Raw genomic sequence first — 18,262 nt, 5'->3', positions numbered from 1 at the left:
CTCTGAATGCTACTCATGGGTGAGCCAAATAATGGATCATGATAGTATTTTATTTCTTGTTCAACTTATTATTATTATTATTATTATTGTTTGTTTTTTGAGTCAGGGTCTCACAATGTAGTTGAGACTGACCTGGAACTCACTATGTAGCCCAGGCTGGTCTCCCAAGTTTTACTTTTCATGCTTGTTTTTGTTTTGTGTCTGTCTTCTCTTTTGACAGCATTAGTCAAAAGCCTACTGATTCACCCTTCATTTGTTCAAGAAGAGCAGATCTGTGTGTGTAGGTGGCAGACCCCTGTGGGAGTTAATCACCTTACGGGCTATCATGGGGGAGAAACGGGTCGTCAGCAGGCTTTATCCTTGGAGACCTCACATATCTGGGGTGTTTGGCTAATTGTAGCTCAAAGCACAAGTTTTGGTTTGCTTTTACAAACACATATAATGTTTTTGTGTTTGAATCTAATTTTTGTCAGCATTTTTTTCTCAACCTTTGTCTTTGACTGAGTTTCTTCTTTTTCATTCTCAATTTTTGTTGTGCTGCTATATTTTACACATTGGTGGGCAATAGTTTTAAATTCCCAAGGAGTTTTAAATCCATCAAGGAGTTACTGAGGTAAATTAGTAGTTACTGGGAATTAAGGAATGCCCTAAATATGTGCTGTTGATGTTGTTTAGCATGTGTCCATTTTGGTCACAGGTTGGGTCATTTCTTACTATCGATCTAATTTAGTCTTTTCCAGGTAAGAAAGAGAGGTCTGGATAAATTAAGTTGTTTACTCAACACCAGAACAAGGGCATGTACCCAGGGCTCTTCCCTGACCCTACTGCGCCACCTCCTGGGAACACGTGAGGGACCAGTGGTCGTCCCTGTGCACTGGACCCAAACCAGGAACTCAGTCTCGTTTGCTCAGGCTTGGAGTCTCCCCATTTCGTGGCACCGAGCTTGGAATCTTCAAAGCTCTGCTGTCCGGATGTTGCTACCTGCCAAGGGTCTGTTTCCCATCTCTGTTCCCGCTTCCCTGGCCATCAGCTCTCTGCCTTTAAATACATTCTGGGCGGATGCATGGGATCGATACCATGGTGGGTCCTACAGAAAAGAGGGGACACAAGATGCCAGAACTCCATTCCTATAAAACAAACACACTTAGATCCATCCAACCTGGAGGATTCAGTGAACCCTGCCTGGAAGCGCCACATGTACACACGTGGAAATACAAGATGCTGCTTTATTATAAAATAAACTGTCGCGAGCCGCGACGTCAGGATCCTGCCAGCAGGTCCTAAACCTGAAAGGACGAGGACAGAGAGACGGGAGGCACTTTTCTTCTCAAGTTCCTTGCTTGCTCGCTTTATTGTAGAACCTCTTCCTTTTATACTGTCCAGCTGCCTGGGAGCGAGGGCTGCACGGGAGCGAGAGTACCGCCCACACATTCCAGAGGGAAAAACAATAACCACCATTATGGGTTACATCTGCTACCAGCTGAACTCGCCCGTGGCTATGGGCGAGAGCACGTCCGAGCCAGCGAGGTGACTCAAAGTTCAATCATGGCTAGGCCTGTGTCAAGGCTCACCGTAATGGCTCGCCATAATAAACAATGTGAAAATCTATTGTCAGAGAACTCGCGGGGCTGTCAGCTCACTTTTCCTCGAGCAGGCTCTTCTCAGGAGCTGGGCGGGGGCAGGGGCTCAGGCCTGGACATCGTGGGCTGTGATGGAAACATTCGTTCCGGGAGGTCGGAAGAGGAGCACGTCTGCCCAGCGCCCCAGCGTTCAACCACTGTTTTTCCCGCCAGGGTTTCTACCGATGGCTTGTCCTCCGACTGGGAAGTGAGCATGCGACCTGATGTTGAGTGTTTGGGGTGACCACTGAGATTTGTTACGCGGTCACTGTGTTAAGTTACCTCTCATTCCCTTCTGTCTGCTTGGTTCTCCCTTCCTATAACGAACACGATGGTGTCCTCCGTGGCTAAAGCGAGATGCTTTGGACCTCGGATATTTCTGACATGGCATTTTCGACTTAACATGGGTTCCTCGGTGACACAACCCAATAGAAAAAGATCATTCTGGATGGAAAATAAAGTGGGTGACTGGGAGGGGTGGGGGCCCTGCCCGCTAGAGAGCCGGGCCAGGCGAATTTCCTCAGCTCAGAACACTTGCAGCACGGGGCGTACTTTCCCCACCCTGCTGGGCGGCCTCTCCTCGCCTCCCCTGTATCGTCATCCAGCCGACAACAATGGAATTGCCTGCTTCTCAAGTGTTACCAGCCCAACAGCAAACTGTGTGGGGAGCGGAGCTGCCATTCTCTGTAGAAAATTATTATTTATTTTTTATTTGACAAAACTCAAGGCCGAGAGGGTGCTCTGTGGCGCCCTTCTGTGGGGCGAGCATTTTCTCAGCTTTGGCTCAGCCTTGGCTGCTTATTATGCACGCGTTGTGTTGCAAATGTGGAACAAATGAAGCCGAGATATCAAATTAATACTGTGATCTGTTTTTCTGTTTTGTTGCCATAACAATCTGTGGCTCTTGAAGCAAAGAAAAAATTAGAATTGTATCAAAGGTGTTTACACCATGCACATTCCATCCTGCCTTATTATTTATTGCCATAATAGGTGTATTTAACATTTGCTCAAAGAAGGTTCGCTGCTACTGCTTTTTACCTGATGGTTTTTCTGCTCATCCTTCGAACCTGGCTTTACTTTTGACCTTGATTTTTTCTACAGTTCTGAGCAGGAAGAACAAGTAGTTTTGGTCAGATGTTTTATGACACTCGCCCCTCTGTCCCCCCAGTCCATGGGGTTCTTTAAAGTCAAGGGTCTTGGTGAAAAAGAAGCCAGTCCTTTCTTTGGAGCATTCCTGACTTTCCAACCTAACGAGGAGGCCCGAGATGCTTTGTGAAAGATGCAGAGAGGCAGAGAGAGGGGAGAAACGAGAATAAGAGCAATGAGTTCCCCAGGGGAAGGGGAATGGAATTCATGACGGCCAGAGGAGAAATAGGTGTTGGTCCCCTAAAGTCTCCCTTGTAGTATTCTCTTCTCATTGTCAAGCACTGGGCTGTTCAGAGCCTTGTAGAGTCCTTTTCTGTCCCTACCATCACAGGCAGGTGAAAGCCTTGCCCCTGAGCAGATGACTTTACCCATGTGGGTGCCCCTTGAGGCTAGTGTTGCAGGTATTTGAAGGCAGGGGCTGTTCCTGCTGTTTGTTTGCTTCCAACTCCTAGAGCAGTAATGGGGAACCTTTTAGAGCTTTCAGTGATACAAACAGCCCACTGCAGCCTGCATACTGTAGGTTTACCAGCTGTGCTATATTAACTATTGGTCACCTTGGAACGCCCAGCTGAACTGAATCAGTACGGTTCTGGGTGTGGAAGACTCACGTGAGAGTTGTGGCCAGTGGCATAAAAAGAGCCCTGGAGGGGAAGGTGTTTAGCTGTAGGTTTTCTTGGAGAAGCTTGCTGAGGCTGGTTTTCCTGATGCAAATTTGGCTTTGCTCGGCACTGAAGGAGCTCAGGTCCTCGCTATCGCCAAGGACGGCTGCTGTTCTCCAGTGCAGGTACCCCAGCCTGGTGGTGCGGGCTTTCTAGCTTCCCCCACTGGTCTTTGGGCCTTCCCGGGGCAGATCATTGTTAAGGACCTGCGTGAGACATTGCTGTTGGCTCTAGGTCTCCGCTTGGACTCATGGAAGACATTGCCTTGGGCCCTAGGCCTTTAGCTGGACTTGTGTGGAACTGCTGTGGGAGCCAGGCCCTCAGCTGGATTCTTTGGTCTCTCATGTGTGGACAGATCTCTTGCACTCCTCTGCATGTTTTGGGTGAATATTATAAAATAATCTTGTAAGTTATGTGTCCTGTATTAAATCTATTCCTTTGCAAGCCTTGAGTACAACACAAGCACTCTCCTAGGGCGATGCTGGGCACACGTGCAAGTGCTTCCCTCACTGGTTGTTGGCGCCATTGCTGTAGCTTTATCTAAACAAACCTCCTTGCAGTAAAGGAGGATAGGCTGAGAAATACACTGAGTTCTGCCAATTTCCAGTGTCTGGGGAAAACAGAATGAAAAGGGATGTTTCTAAGGCTTAGAGAAATTCACAGGAGTGTGTGTGTGTTACTTTTTTTTTCTTCAGGGAAGAACACAGACAGCGGGAAAGACACGGGGGACTTTCTACACCATGACTCCGAATGCAAAAATGAGTTCAGTCCCGGATGCCCAGGTGAGAGGAGATTAAACAATGTTCTGCAGTTTTGTCCTTTGCTGTCCTGGGGATCTTGAGTCAGGTCTAAAGCCCAGGGTGGGAGGAAGAGTCTTTCAGTGCAAGTCTCGTTTGGGGCATGATAGATGCAAGCCTGGGGTGGTCTCCAGACCTAACAGTGATACAGACCAAAGGAGCCCATTTGGATGCAGAAAACCAACTTTTCTGTCAAGACCAAGGCTATTTTCTTTCTTACATTTTTGCATAAGGGTGTTGTCTTCTCCTCCCCTCTCCTGCTCTCAAAAAACGAGGGAGGATGAAGGCTTCAAAAATCGGTTTGGAGGTCCGGTTTGTGTGCACTCGTGCGTGGTCACAGTGTTATCAGTAGATGCAGCTGCTTGAAACCTTGGCAACTTCAGTCCCAAAGGGGAAATGTGAAATGGGAGACTATTAATCCAGCTGGTAGAAGGAGGATTGGCTGGGGAAAGTTTGGGAGTGGCAAGAGGATGTAAGAGAGTTGGGTAAGGCTGGCTCTGGGCAGGCGTACTGTTGGTAAAAGCAAATCATGCCTTTCCGATCTTCTGTGTGTCACGGAGACTCTCCTTACAGCCCCAGAGCAGAGGAGCCTCTAGAACTAGGAACGTGGCAAAAGACGAGTAGGATCAAAGTGCAGTGTGCTCGAAATACTGATCGTTTACTTTTATAAGTGACTTAATGTTAGTGTTCCCTTCTCGCTCACCTGTAGAGTTTTCTGAGAAGGGTTAGCAACTAGAGTTCTTTTTTCTCAACGGACCTAAAATACATATAAAATATTTACAATCTATAACTTCAATTCAGTCACCAGTTCTGACTCTAAAGTTGATGTCCAACGTGGTACGTGCCAGGCCCCTTCACCGATATGCTACTTAGGTGTAGCAATGTAAAACAAGGTGCCCAAGTTCACACTAAGAGTAAGTGTCCACCTATAGGAACACTTTGTGCTTCTCCTAGCTCAAACAAACATCAGTTTGTGTGTTGCAGGGATGGTGGTGGTGGTGGATTGGGGCTTTGCCGAATTTTATTTGATTGAATTCTTTTGGTCTAAAATGTTCATGACCAAAACACAGTCACAGGAGAACAGGTTGCAGCAACTATACCTGGAGAAATGTATACTTTGTACCTTATATGTGGAAGTTTTTTGTTCCAAATACGTTGAGATTGTTCAACTCTGTGGACTGAGCAGATAATGCATCCTATTATGTGTTCTTAAAGTTCGTGAAAGGTGGAGGTTTCTATTTGTGTGGGAGAATGACGCTGTGATGAAACAGTAACATAACCTTTTCCTTCCGAAGGACGTAGGCCTTTCATCCCGTCTCACTACCCTAATTAAGGGTACCCAAAAGAAGCCTATGCGTCACCAAAATAGAACTGCCAGATTTAAATAAATATACAAAATGCCAACTTAAATTTGAATCGCATAAACAACACATAATTTTAGTAGAAGTGTATCCCATGAAGTGTTTGGTGTCTTTTTTTTTTCCCCTGAAATTTAAATGTGTCCAATTGGCGCGTATTTCTTGTGGCACCCCTACCCCAAAGGAGAGAAATCAAGAGCTTATCGGATGCTTGACATTTAGGTTTAAAATTTGAGCATCGGTGTAAGGTAGAAATACCAGAAAGGATGCTAGCTGGTCACAGCGGTGAAGGTGGCTGCCTCCCTGAAAGGAGACCCACAGAACTGGGACGGAGGAGAAGAGTTTCCCCACTGGCAGAAGCCCGGACTCTGGAGAAGGGCTGTGGGTGTGGCTCCTAGAGCTCCGCCCACCCCTCTCCTCATTTGCAACCCAAAGTGCTGCGCGTGGGTCACCAGGTGTCCCAGGGGTCCTCAAGGCCTCGCCGGAGTAGGAAAGTGAGTGGTGTTCTCAACCTTGGTTGAGGCCGCCTTGGTGGGCTGAGCCACCGAAAAGTAGCACCTGGACACTGCAAACAAGGTGTCGGAGGGACCCCATTTCTGGGACTAGCGCAGGTAAATTCACCTCAACGCTTAGGGACAAGGGTAGGGGAACAGGAGAACCAACCTAATACAGCATCCGAAGTGACTCCAGGCAAGGGCAAGGTGGATTAAGTGGAAAAGCTTCCGTTCTCGCCCGCCTGAATCTGTGGTGTGAGATGTTTGTACCTGCCTCACCGCAGTGCCACTGCGCGGCACTAGCAGTTCTCTCCGTGCTAGTGTAGGGAGGCCAGAAGGTGCTCACACGCTGCTTCAGGCTCTCTCCAGCTCGAGGGCGTTGCAGCTGGCTTTCGGGCTAGTCAGCAAATACACGCCTGCGATTGGCACCACTCCTCCCCCCAGCCCGTACAGAAGTCCCCATGCCGCGGAGCAAACTTCCTGTCGCATCTGAAGTGGGCCATGCATACTTGTTGCCACCAGGGCCCATCCAGTGTCCCTGGGAACAACCTGTACTCGCCGTCCTCCTCCAGATGTTACTCCTTGTGTGCTTAAGTGGTTATTACCGCTCACAGTTTACTGGCTGTTTGACCTTAGGTAGTTGCTTCTTATGTGAAACCACTTGGCTGGCTTACAAAATGGAAACCATAATGTCCAGTTCACTGGGTGCCTCTACCAAGTCTGTATAGCACAGTGCCTGGCACAGAAAAAGTGCTAGTAACAGTGTTTTGGGTCAAGCAGTTTGTGTTTGGGCAGCCTCAGACCGTGTCCTCCTACCTTCTCCTTTCAGACTCTTTGCACCAGCTATTCTGTTTGGTTCTTCTTTGAAAAGTGATTTTTTAATCATTCATGTTTTTCAGGTGGAATTGTTATTTAATTGTTAGCAGGATCATTCTATTTTAAGTCTTCTCAAGTGGTGAAATGAAAGACTTCTGTTTGTAGATTGAGCTTGTTAGGCATTTTTTGGAGTGGGGACTACTTCCAGGTCTTGGGAATCCTAGCAGGTGGCAGGTGCAGCATTTGGCTGGGAGACACCGGGGTGCTGGGAACTGGCTGGTAAAACTCCAGCCAGCTTGATTTCAGGGTCACACTACAGCAGATGTCTTGGCTGGGGCAATTAGGCTCAAAGTAGAAAGTCAGCAAGAAGAGAACTGAGATTTGGAAGCTAGTAGAGCTAATACTAACTGGAGATTTGGCTTTTGTAAGTGGTGTTAGAAAGTATCCTATTTTGATGGGAGCTCTTTGACAAGCATGACAAAAATGAGAAAAAACTACCAAGTAGTGTGTACAGCAGACATCACCCTTTGCTCTGAGTGAAGCTCAGGGCACTTGGGCCAAGGAGTGGACAGCACATTTGAACATAACCACTGGTAGTATATGTGTGTGTGTATATGTATGTGTGTATGTATATGTATGTATGTATATATGTATATATATATGTTTATAAATTTAGCTATTTCAGTATGTTCCTGTGTCAAGTAGCTATATTATATATTATATATCGCTTCAGCTTGACATGATTGCAGCCATCTTGAATCATAACTGCCTTGGGGTTGCTCTCCCTGCACACTGTACCTTGACAAAAATATAGCGGTATGCGCAGCTTTACCATTAAGAATGTGCCTGACTCTGATACTGGCTTGAGTAAACTAGGTACATTCTGGTTTAATGAATTCACCTTTGTTCCAGACATTGTATAAGCCACTGTCTTCTGACCCAAGCCATCTGCCTGGTTTTCCTGCCATCCAGGACTATACTTTTGTTACGAAGTCTCTGCTAAATTGCACTTTGTGAAATCTTGTATCTGTCTGCCTCTTTGTTCAGTCTTATGGCACCTTGGGGGCTGGTCTTCATACACCGGAACAGTTTCAGGGCTACACATGGGACTTGGAAGTCCCTTAGGCGGCCTGAAAGAGGGAGAAGGAACTCAAATTGCATCAGCTGGATAAAAGACCCAGGCTTCTGTCATCAGGTAAGGAGAAACAGCCAGGGCGAAATGGATTCCTGCCCCGGATCCACTGTAGGGCCAGATGTTAACCTCCCAGCCTGCCCAGTTACGTGCTCCAGAAGCACCATCCTCCTGGGTCTTACTGTCGGTATTGTTCAGTCAGGACAGGCCCTCTCTCCTCTTGACATTCTTGCAGGCCGAGCACGTCATTTCCATGGTTCTCCTCAGCAGCCATTTATTTACTGTGGCTCATACCTTCTGAGATCGAGACCAGTGTAGATGGAACCTCTCAGGAGCCCGTGTCATTCTATACCACTTCCCACTGCTGCTTCTCTATAAGCCACAAGGCCATCTGCGGTCACCTTGGCTCTCTCCTCACTCCTACGTCTACTTGTCCCTCTCCCTTCTTTTTTCCTTAGCAGCTACCATTTCCCACTTTTCTGCTTCGTGAAATCCTACTTGGATTTTGGGATTTGTGTCAGTTTTGCTATAAATTCTTTCCTTTTCCCTCCCTTATTGTTTCCATTCCTTCTCTGGCCTCCTGAGTCTTTACTTTTTATTTATGATCTAACATACTATGTCATAATTACATATTCCTCTCTCCAATTCCTCTGTAATCTTATGGAGAGACGGGATCCTTAGAATTCCACAGGGATTCTAATTCTCTGTTAGCATTTCCCAAGTGTCTTAGAACACTGGCGCTCTAGACGTTAATACCTTCTTATCTAGTGCTATTGTGTTAAAAACACAGTTACAAATATGTTGTACATAGGTGTTAGCGTTATTCTATCCATTACTGTGTACAGATAAACTGAGTAACTTGGCAGAATCATGGTTCAAATCCAGGCAGTATTGTTGCGAAGTCTGTTCTCTTCACTACCACATTGTATCACCCTGCTGATGAACAGCTATCATATGATTATGTTGTGCATTTCTTCTTGAAACCTTAACACTGGGTTAACCCAAGTTAGATGGTGGATTTTCCCCAATGTTAGATGGGAACGTGGAGACCTGTCAGACCTTTGCATATGTTAAACTATACATGGATTTCTAAGAGGATGCATTTGACAGCTTTTCTCAGACCTTCTTAGGTACCAAATTTATTTTTCCCAAAGACTAGCTTGCAGTTAATTTCTGTATAATTTAATCTGGAAACATTACTTTAGATCATTGCTTCTCAATTCATACCACAGTGTAAGTTGATTTATTATCCAAATGATAAGCTGGACGGTTGTAATTATATGGGTATGTGGTATGTCAGTATTTCCTTTCTGTGTTTACTCTGGTTAACACCAGGGGCTGCCTTTCTTGTTTTTTGGTTTCCAGGGACACGACAGTCATTTGAGAATCTTTTTCCCTACTTGACACTTGATCTGCTGAGGGTCAAATGCTGGGGAAAGTGGGCAGGCAATCACCGATATTTTACAACTACAGGGTTTGAATGAATACTATACTAGGATAAGAATGTATCTAGCTTGTAGGAGAATCTGAATGGGCTACCTTAAATGGGGGACCCAGTCACAGCAGGGTGGGAGGGTGACAGCTACAACCAGGTGCAGAGCAGGCTTGTGGGCTTGGGGCTCTGGGGTTACAGGTGGATGGCGGCTGTGGACGGAGGTCAACAGAGCCTTCTTCTCAGGCTACAACCTCCAGCCCTTATCCTCGTGGCGGTCCTAACACCTCTTAACGCCTTCCTCTCCATTTATAAAGTTGCCAGCATTTCAGTTCATAGTGTTGAAGGAGGTAAAGCTACTGCGCGAGTCATATTTTGTTAACTGGTGAGAACGTGCCGCGGATGGCCAGTTTGGAAATGTGACTCGAACACATATATCCACTCTGCCCTCGGTAGAGATACTGGTAGGTGGAAAACCTCAGAAACGGCTCCTCTGACCTTATCACCCATGGTATTTTATTCTCTCCCAGGACAGTTTAAACTCTTAGCATGGGGACATTGAGTTTGAGCAGTAGTAAGGGCATCCCGGGGCTAGAGCAGCGGTGGTACACATGCTGCAGCAGGCTGTTTGTGTCACTGGAAACTCTAAGAGGTTCGCCATCACGGGGCTAGAGCATCTGAGAGAGCTATTACTCCTCCTGGGTTTTCAGCACATAATCCCATGTAGGCACCGTGATACTGAAGTGTCCTTTGTGAGGGCTGTTTTGCCTGGACTCTCTGCTATTACCTCTTCATAGGGTTTCCCCTTGCTTGGCAGAAAGGCCAGTTACCACAGACTCCTAGAGGCAGGGATGATATATTTATTCGCAGTCCCGACCCCTAGCAGGTTATCTGGTATGGGTTAGCTGTTGAGTGCAAGTGTCTTCAGTGGGGGATGATTACGGAATCTTGCTGTACTTCCTTGGAAGCTCTGGAGAAGCTGAGACCCAATGCTAGGAATTGAGGACGCTGCCTGACCGACGTTGCCTGAACGCCTGGAGTGAACTGGCATCTCGGCAGCAGTTTGGACCCTTTACCTGTGCCACCAAAACTTCCATGAAGGCAAAGTTTAATGCTTGTGCCTCTCTGGGCCCTATCCTGATGTGGGCTCTGACTTGCCCTGTCCCAGAGCAGTTGAACGGGGTGAAAGGGCAAGAGGAGGTAACTTGCTTCTCAAGGCCAGACACCTTTAGTCGATAATTTTCTACTGATTTGTACTCAATGCTGTGTCTCTTCTGGCCTTTTAGATGTTAAAATTCTATCAGAAGGCATTCCCTGGCTAGAACATTCCTGAGAGGGTGTGAAATAGTGCTTACAAGGGTTGGCTGTACACCAAAAGTATCTTGACCTAATTGTAGACCATACCTTTGTGTTCAAGATCCAGTGATTGATGAGCTCTGTGGGAAAGAGTTCTCCCTGCATATTTGGGACTCACAAGCCTCCTGTCGTGGTCCCTGACTTTTGCCAAGAGGCCCCCGATCCAGCCATCTCCCCCATTCCCCAGCCAGGTGTACTTCCCCATGAGTTGTTGATAATATTCGATAAAGCTTTTGTTAGCCTGAGCCAAATCACCTACCACACCCACGGATCCAGCATTCTTAAACACCGTGTGGCAGGCCCTGTGACCCTGGGGATGCGGTGAGACAGTCACTTCCCTCAGAGCACAGTCCCTTGGCAAACAGACATAAACAGTACAGATAAATAGTGAATGCCGCGTTGCATAACAGACAAATAACGTAGGAAGACAGCAGGGGTAAAGAGGTGGAGGAAGGGAAATGACTCCACAGAGGATGTCTGCCCCAGGTTTAGGTAATGATGTGTCTCAGTTACTCTCTGCTAAAGTTTGTGCTTTCAAAGTTTGTGCTTTGAGTAGTGAAACCGTTTCTTTAAATAAAATGCGACATAGATTGCTCATAAGTAAAACAAACAAAAGCAGTGTGTTTTGTTTCACTGGAGGTAGGGTGAAGGTGGATGTACAAAGCTCTTTGCTTGGCTACATCGGCACTTCTGAGTCATAACCTCTGCTCTGCCCAAAGTGGCCACAGACAGACCAATTCTACTTGTTGCTAAGGATATAATTTTGCCGTGGAAGGGCATAGAACCTACAGGCTTGTTATAGACAAATCGATAGGCGATCTTTTCTCACGAACCAGATAGGCTAGGCTTTCCTTTTGGGAAAGATGACTAAATGTAATACTTATACATAGGATGGGTGGCTTAGTGTGAGGAACTGGTTGCCTTTTTTAAGAACTGAGTGAGTTGTTGGTCTTGTTGCCTCAGGGCAGGACTATGTGGTGTTGCTAATCTGTAAGGTGGGGTGCCACTAGTGGACGGTTTCTCATGTGGGGAGAATGCCCATCCTGGGACTCGTGAGTACTGAGATCTCTGCTGGAAGTACTGTGGGTTTCTGGTCCAACCTTACCTTAAAGTAGTTACCCAGGGCAAGCTGTGGGGCTTTCTGGGGCTGGCCTGTCAGAGAAGGCAGTAGACCAGGCCATCAGCAAGTGTTCAGTTGACCAGGGCAGTGGGTACTGCCACTGCTAGTAACTGGCTGACATTTATCAAGTACTGACAGTGGGATCAAGTCATCTTACACAGTATGTACTGGTGGAGTTAATCCTCACAGCAACCCCGTACAGAAGGTCTTCTTATTGCCCTTACTTTGTTAATGAGGAAATTAAGGCACAGAGAGGTTACATGGGCAGACAGCAGAGAGAGCTAGCATTCAAACCAGGGCAATCTGCTTCCCCTGAGAATGCTCCTAAGCACTCCCTCTCTGTACCTTTCCCAACAGCTCCATGATAGTGGGATCCGTGTCCTCAAATGGAGGCTACTTATATGCAGCTTTCATTGTAAGAGACCAGTTGCAGAATACACCATGATGTATGTATTTTTTTCTTTTTTCTCCTTAAAAACCTCCTCTGAATGCAGGAAGGTAGAAATTGGTGCCTGTCTGCTCTGCTGACCGGTAGAGAGGTTAACAGAAATGCTGTGCTCGCCGTAGGACAGCTCTTGTGCAACAGACCCTACTCACGCTGCCTCACAGCTCCCTGCATCCAGCCCCTGGCTCAGGTGGCACGGAGGCTCCTGGTTTGGGGTTACAAGAAGGGGAATATGCTGGTTTCATTCTTTCTGGCCCACCTGAGTCTCAGAGCTGTACTATCCACAGTGACCTTGGATGAGCTCTCCCGTTGTAGGACTGACAAGGGAAGACCAAGAGGGTTTCCCTAGGGCATTTGTGTGCAGTTGACTCAGCACTGAGCCCACTTCACTTAGACCAGTGGTTTTCAGTGTCTACTCTGCCCCACCCCAACTGCATGGTGCCAGGAAGGGTCGCTTACCCACACTTGATTTGGCTACCTCTTCTCTTCGCCTGGCTATTTCTCAGATCCTTTGTTTTCACTAGAAGTTAATGGGTGTGTGACAAGTTTGAGTAGGAAGAGGCAGACTTAGAAGAATAATTTGGAATTATCAGTGATTTTCATTAGCCATGTTCTTTCTGTTCTTCATTACCAGGGTTGAATAAGATTTGTTCTATAAAGGGTTAGGATGACTGTGCCATTTTGCAAGTAGAAATTTAAGTTTTTTGTTAGAATCTAACATTAAATAAGAAAAACAAATCCAACATAAAACCCCAAAGCAAAAAAAAAAAAAAAGAAATCCAACAGAAAAATGCCATTCTGTTCAAACTTAACAGCCTGTAGGAAAAATTTCAAAACTATTTCTTCAAAGAGCCAAGCAGCAGGTCTCCCATTTAAGCTTTGGAGCTGTTCTAGGATGTCTGTTTCTCATACACCACTGTGAAATGTTACCCTTCTCATCCTGAATGATCAAATACTTTGTCTAGCTGTCTTTATTTTGTGGTCCTGAATAGAACGGCCATTCTTCTTCAGCAGGGTACAGTTTTAGTGTCACATCATTATGGAGAAGTATTGACACAAACCAGTATTGCTCTTGGCTCTGTTTCTCTCTTGTCCCCCTTTTTATGAGCTGAAGCTCAGAAAGGCAGTTGGGTTTTCTAGGGCAGAGTGGACTCTGGACACTTTCTGATGATCTTTTGCAGGCGAAGGGATTGCTGTTTGGCCACCCACAGCACCTGGGCAGATTTTGCCATGTTCAGCAAAAAGGAGCTGGTTTTCCAGATAACTCACTAAAATGCACTCAGAAGAACTTCCCCCCACTCCATTTTTGTTTCCAAAGTCAATTTATTGAATATTAAGTCATAAAGCCAGTGATATAATTTTAATGAAAAATATCCTGTATCACTCAAGACTTAAAAGAACAAAAAATACCCCTTAAAAACACTGCTTTGAAAAATAATCACATTAACTTTGCACACACACACACAGTCCTTTCTTAAGCTTTATTTAAGAAATCGAGTACTATATAGTTCAATATATATAAGACACATCCAGTATTGTGTTCCTGATAGCAAGTGCATAGATTTTGTTAAGATATCATTTTCACTCGATATAAACGTTTCATGGTCACATGTAAGATAATATTCCCAGTGATTTTTGCCCAAGCATGAGAGGAGAAAACAGAACACAGCAAAAATAGTGAACTACAACAGAAATGAAAAACAAACAGTGAATTAGCAGAACAGTCGATTCCTGATAAGTGAATAAGCTGATCGTTTGGTCACAAGGTTTTATTCACTTATCAGGAATGATTCACAGTACGTTTATCTTCACTGTGTTTCCTAGCCTGCTAGCTAAGAGTCTGAGCCCATGGGTCATGCAGTTGCTGTAGGCTGCACAGGCATGTGGTCTCCATCAGCAAGGACATGTGGATGGTTCTGTGGTTTCCCAAGGTGGTCCATGAATGGCAGATAGATAGACCTTGCTCACACTGCAGTGGGGTTTTACAAAATGAAAATTATAAGTTGAAGCAGGGATCAACTTTACAGTCGTAAGTGCTTAAAGAAACTAGCATTTTCATCTTCTTTGGAGAATTATATTGTTGTTTTTTGCGAAACAACAAAAACTGGCTTTGTCTTTCCCTTCCTTTACTTAGCCTGGGTATTTTGTCTTGTGCCAAGTGGTGGTTATATTTACTTACATATTTTAGAAATAAACACTTGCATCTTGGAAAGAATTTGCTTACCCTTTTCCCCCAGTCTCCCCTCCCTCATCTTACCTCCCCAGCCTTCCCCAGGAAAAAAAGAAAAGTCCCATCTTTAGCCATCTAAGAAAGCAGGGAGTTTCCAGAGGCAAATTGATGAAGGCTACGATGAGATTTAAAGCGGAATTGTTGCCAGGAAGTCAGCTCCCATCTGTGCAGGTCTGGGGCTGGTGGAAGTTGCTAGCACTGAAGTGTGTGGCCTCTGGGAGAAAGACCCGCCCTTCTCACCTCTCTGGGCCCCTCTCTTTTTGGCTCAACTAAAAACTACAAACTTGAGGCCAGAAGTGGGTGGAGAACGTGAGCACCTGCAGGGAGAAATCTCATTGGCACCAGGTGCTGGATAGCATGAGACAGAACTTGTGTAACTGCAAGGAGAGGGAAGACTAGGAAACAGACATGGATGGAATCTTCTAAGAGCACTTTAAGAGCAGTCAGATTCCTGAGCATAGAAGAGGAACACGACAGGGAGGAGGGCCTGTAGCAGAGGGTATATAAAGAGTAGTTGCTCTTTCTGGTTACTGGTGTTGGGTGAGGATAGTGAGCGCACAGCTTACTCTCGTGGGTTCCTCCAGAAGGGTGTGCGGATGTGCATGGCCTTCAGGGTTTTCCTTTGGAAAAAGTACGCTGCCAGGACCTTAGTGTGAGAAGCTTCACCTCCCACTCCAGACTGAGTAGAGCTTCTGCTTGAACACTGGGGACTATTTTTAATTTATGTTTTAATAGTTAATGCTGACTCTGGATTCAGTTACCTAGTAGAGATAGATGACTTCTATCCATACCATTGACTGATGGCAACATGTAGATCTAGGTTTAACCCTTTACCCATCATCTATTCACCAGTTAAGTTTATTTTTTTTTCCTCCCTTGAGAGCTCACCTCTTTGAAAAGGTCACCAGTTTCTGAAATGAGCTTGGCTATTACGGTGTGTGCCTTTGGGCTTGGAAGTAGACAGAACAAACCTCAGGCCTGCTGCTTGTCTTCTATGGCTTTGCAGCAGCACATCTCAGTGAATGTTAGGAACTGCATACGTAATGAGTCCATACTTATGAGAGAGGGAGAGAGAGTGGTCAGAAGACCGTAGGGAGTTACTAGGCGAACCATAGAAAAAGGCGTATCAGGCTTGGAAGCGATGGTTAGAGTGGGCTGCTGTACAAAAACCAATGGTGGCTGGGGTGCAGTTTGCCCTTTCCTCAAATCAGATATTCACTTAGCTGGAATCGACTGTATCTTACACAACATATAGAAAGAAAACACGTGAAACAGTGAGGTGTGTAGATGCATCACCAACACATAATGACTACCAACAATACAACACGCAGAGAGAGGAACAAGTATTAGGAAAATGGTTTAATATTGGAGACAGAAGCAAAAAACCGCATCACACAATAACATACATTACAAAAATAAGTTTGACTGTTTCAACTACACGGTTATGTTCACAATGAGGACGGAAGAATCAGAAAAAACTTTGATCTAAACAGCAAAAAAGCAAACCCCTAAAGCTTAACTAATACATTTATCCACTTAAAGTGACTGAGTACTTCTAAATCTAATTACCTTATTGTGTAACTGCACAACACAATAAAAAGTGAAACTTACCGCTGTATTTTAAGACAAAGTTCTAATGCTAGATTTAAGCAAAGGGAAAAAAGAAATCAAGCCAAAGTTTTTAATTCTCAAAAGAAAAGCAACTTTCTTTCAGTCAACCAGAAATCAAACTTGAAATCAGTCATTGTCAGGGGGCCCACAAGAGTAAGCCACAAAAAATTTCCATTTTTTTTAATCTCCAGTATAAAAAGTTCCACTGGTACAAAATGCATAAGTACAATCAGTTGTAGAAATAGGAAAGCCTGCATTTTTTTGTTTGTTTGTTTGTTTTTGGCTCAAATTCCACCAAACAACAAAATCCAAATGCATCAATAAAACAAACAATACTCAAATGGTCTTACAGTTTCCACTAGGTTGCATTAACTTTGGCTTTTCTCAGACAATATTTAAAAACTATTTTGTAGTACTAAACAAAATGATATCTACAAACAACAATTCTCACAGCACAAAAACACAAATACATTTTTTTATGACATTATTCAAAAAGGTAATGAAACTACAGTTTTTTTTAAAATTTTATTTCTTCTTTTTAATTAGCACTTAAGATAATAAAAACAGAAACAGTAAAATGATTCCAGAGTAGCACAAGCCAAAGAACTATAACCCCTATGGTGAAAGAAAGATGAACTTGTTACACCTTTGACGACTGCCATTCGATCACATTTCTCTAATTTCGTTTAACATGACTATGCTCTACACTTGGTTTTGAAAAAGCAGTCTTCCTGTGTGCTCTGCCTTCTGGCATAGACCCTCTGCACCCTTGCAGTGTTTCATTTTGATATTAAAAGATAAAAGGACAGTGGAGGATTATCTTTTAAACAATGAAACATGCAAAAAAAAAAAAAAAAACCTACAAAACAAAAAAGGACTTTCCCCTAAATGTCTTGGACTGTCTTGGTTGCCTGCAAAATCATTCACACTCAACTCAGAGTACCCACTTGAGCCTCTTTTCAGCCGTACTGTTTTTCTCTGGGGAAGATGCAGGTGGGTAAGAGAAAAGCAGGGCAGTTTGTTTTAGTGAAAAAATCAGAAAAAAATTTTTTAGATTAATGAATAGATTCTGAATAAAATGGTCTAGGATATTCAGATGGTGTTCTCTTGTTTCTATGTATCTATACACCACCATATAATAGATACATGAGAGAGACATGTGCAATGACTTTTAGTAAGCTGAGTGCTGCAGGAAGTACAAAATAGCCCTCAAAGGATGAAGGAAGGCCCCGGCAGTAGTAAACACGTGTGAAGATAATACAAATCATTTAATTAGAAGTGCATGTGCTATAAGAAGAAAACATTTTTTTTTTTTTTGCATTATAAGAGGCTAGTCCTTTCCATCCCAGGGCTCTCTCTCTCTCTCTCGCTCTCTCGCTCTCTCTCTCTCTCTCTCTCTCTCTCTCTCTCTCTCTCTCTCTCACGCACACACACATGCACATGAAACCAAATGGGGGTGGTGAGGAGGATGAGGGAGTTGAGACCAGAAGCTTCCAGGGCCTGATTTCAGGAAGGTTGGAGTTTGGGTTGGGGCTGTGGATAGAACATTAGGGTTTTTGTTCACAGAAAGTCAAAGTGATATGGCACTTTAAAAAGTGGCAGCAGGAACTGGAGCTAGGTATTTGGTCAGTGACTGTGGTAAAGAACAACTCTACTTATATGGCCAATCCCTTACACATGTTCAGATGAAAGAGAGAGGATGGTGGGCTTCTCGTTCCAAGTACCTCAGCTATCAGGAGATACCCAGTGGAGTCAGAAAATCCCAGCACAAAGGCTGATTAAACATTTCAGGAACACTGAAGAAACAAAAGCAATCCCTCAGACTATCCCACCCCAAAAATCCTTCAACTGCAAGGTATCAAAGATTAGACTAGAACGAATTACTAAATCTGATCTCAAAAAGCATGTAGCATTTTAAAGGTTTAGAGGCTGGATCTACCTACTTCCCCCACAGAGGATTTACTCAGTAAACAACTGTAAATAGAAGGAACGCAAGACATTAGGGATTCTTTAAAAAAAAAAAAAAAAAAACAAAAAAAAATCCAAA

At 44.7% G+C, this 18,262-nt stretch overlaps 1 long non-coding RNA gene across 1 annotated transcript in view; it reads left to right on the top strand.

Moving 5' to 3' along the window:
* Positions 1–3,413: 3,413 nt before the first annotated feature.
* LOC104860250 overlaps positions 3,414–18,262 on the top strand; it is a 41,514-nt gene continuing 26,665 nt past the window's right edge. The window contains exons 1-2 of the long non-coding RNA XR_779635.1: positions 3,414–3,549; positions 4,120–4,206. This is a non-coding gene — a long non-coding RNA (uncharacterized LOC104860250). The remainder of the gene's footprint in view (positions 3,550–4,119; positions 4,207–18,262) is intronic.

The sequence above is a fragment of the Fukomys damarensis genome, unplaced genomic scaffold (assembly GCF_012274545.1).
Source record: "Fukomys damarensis isolate Sample0158 unplaced genomic scaffold, DMR_v1.0_HiC HiC_scaffold_10, whole genome shotgun sequence".
In the NCBI taxonomy this organism is placed as follows: domain Eukaryota; kingdom Metazoa; phylum Chordata; class Mammalia; order Rodentia; family Bathyergidae; genus Fukomys; species Fukomys damarensis.
Note: the sequence above shows the minus strand (reverse complement) of the source record. Positions and strands in the feature narration are given on the sequence as shown.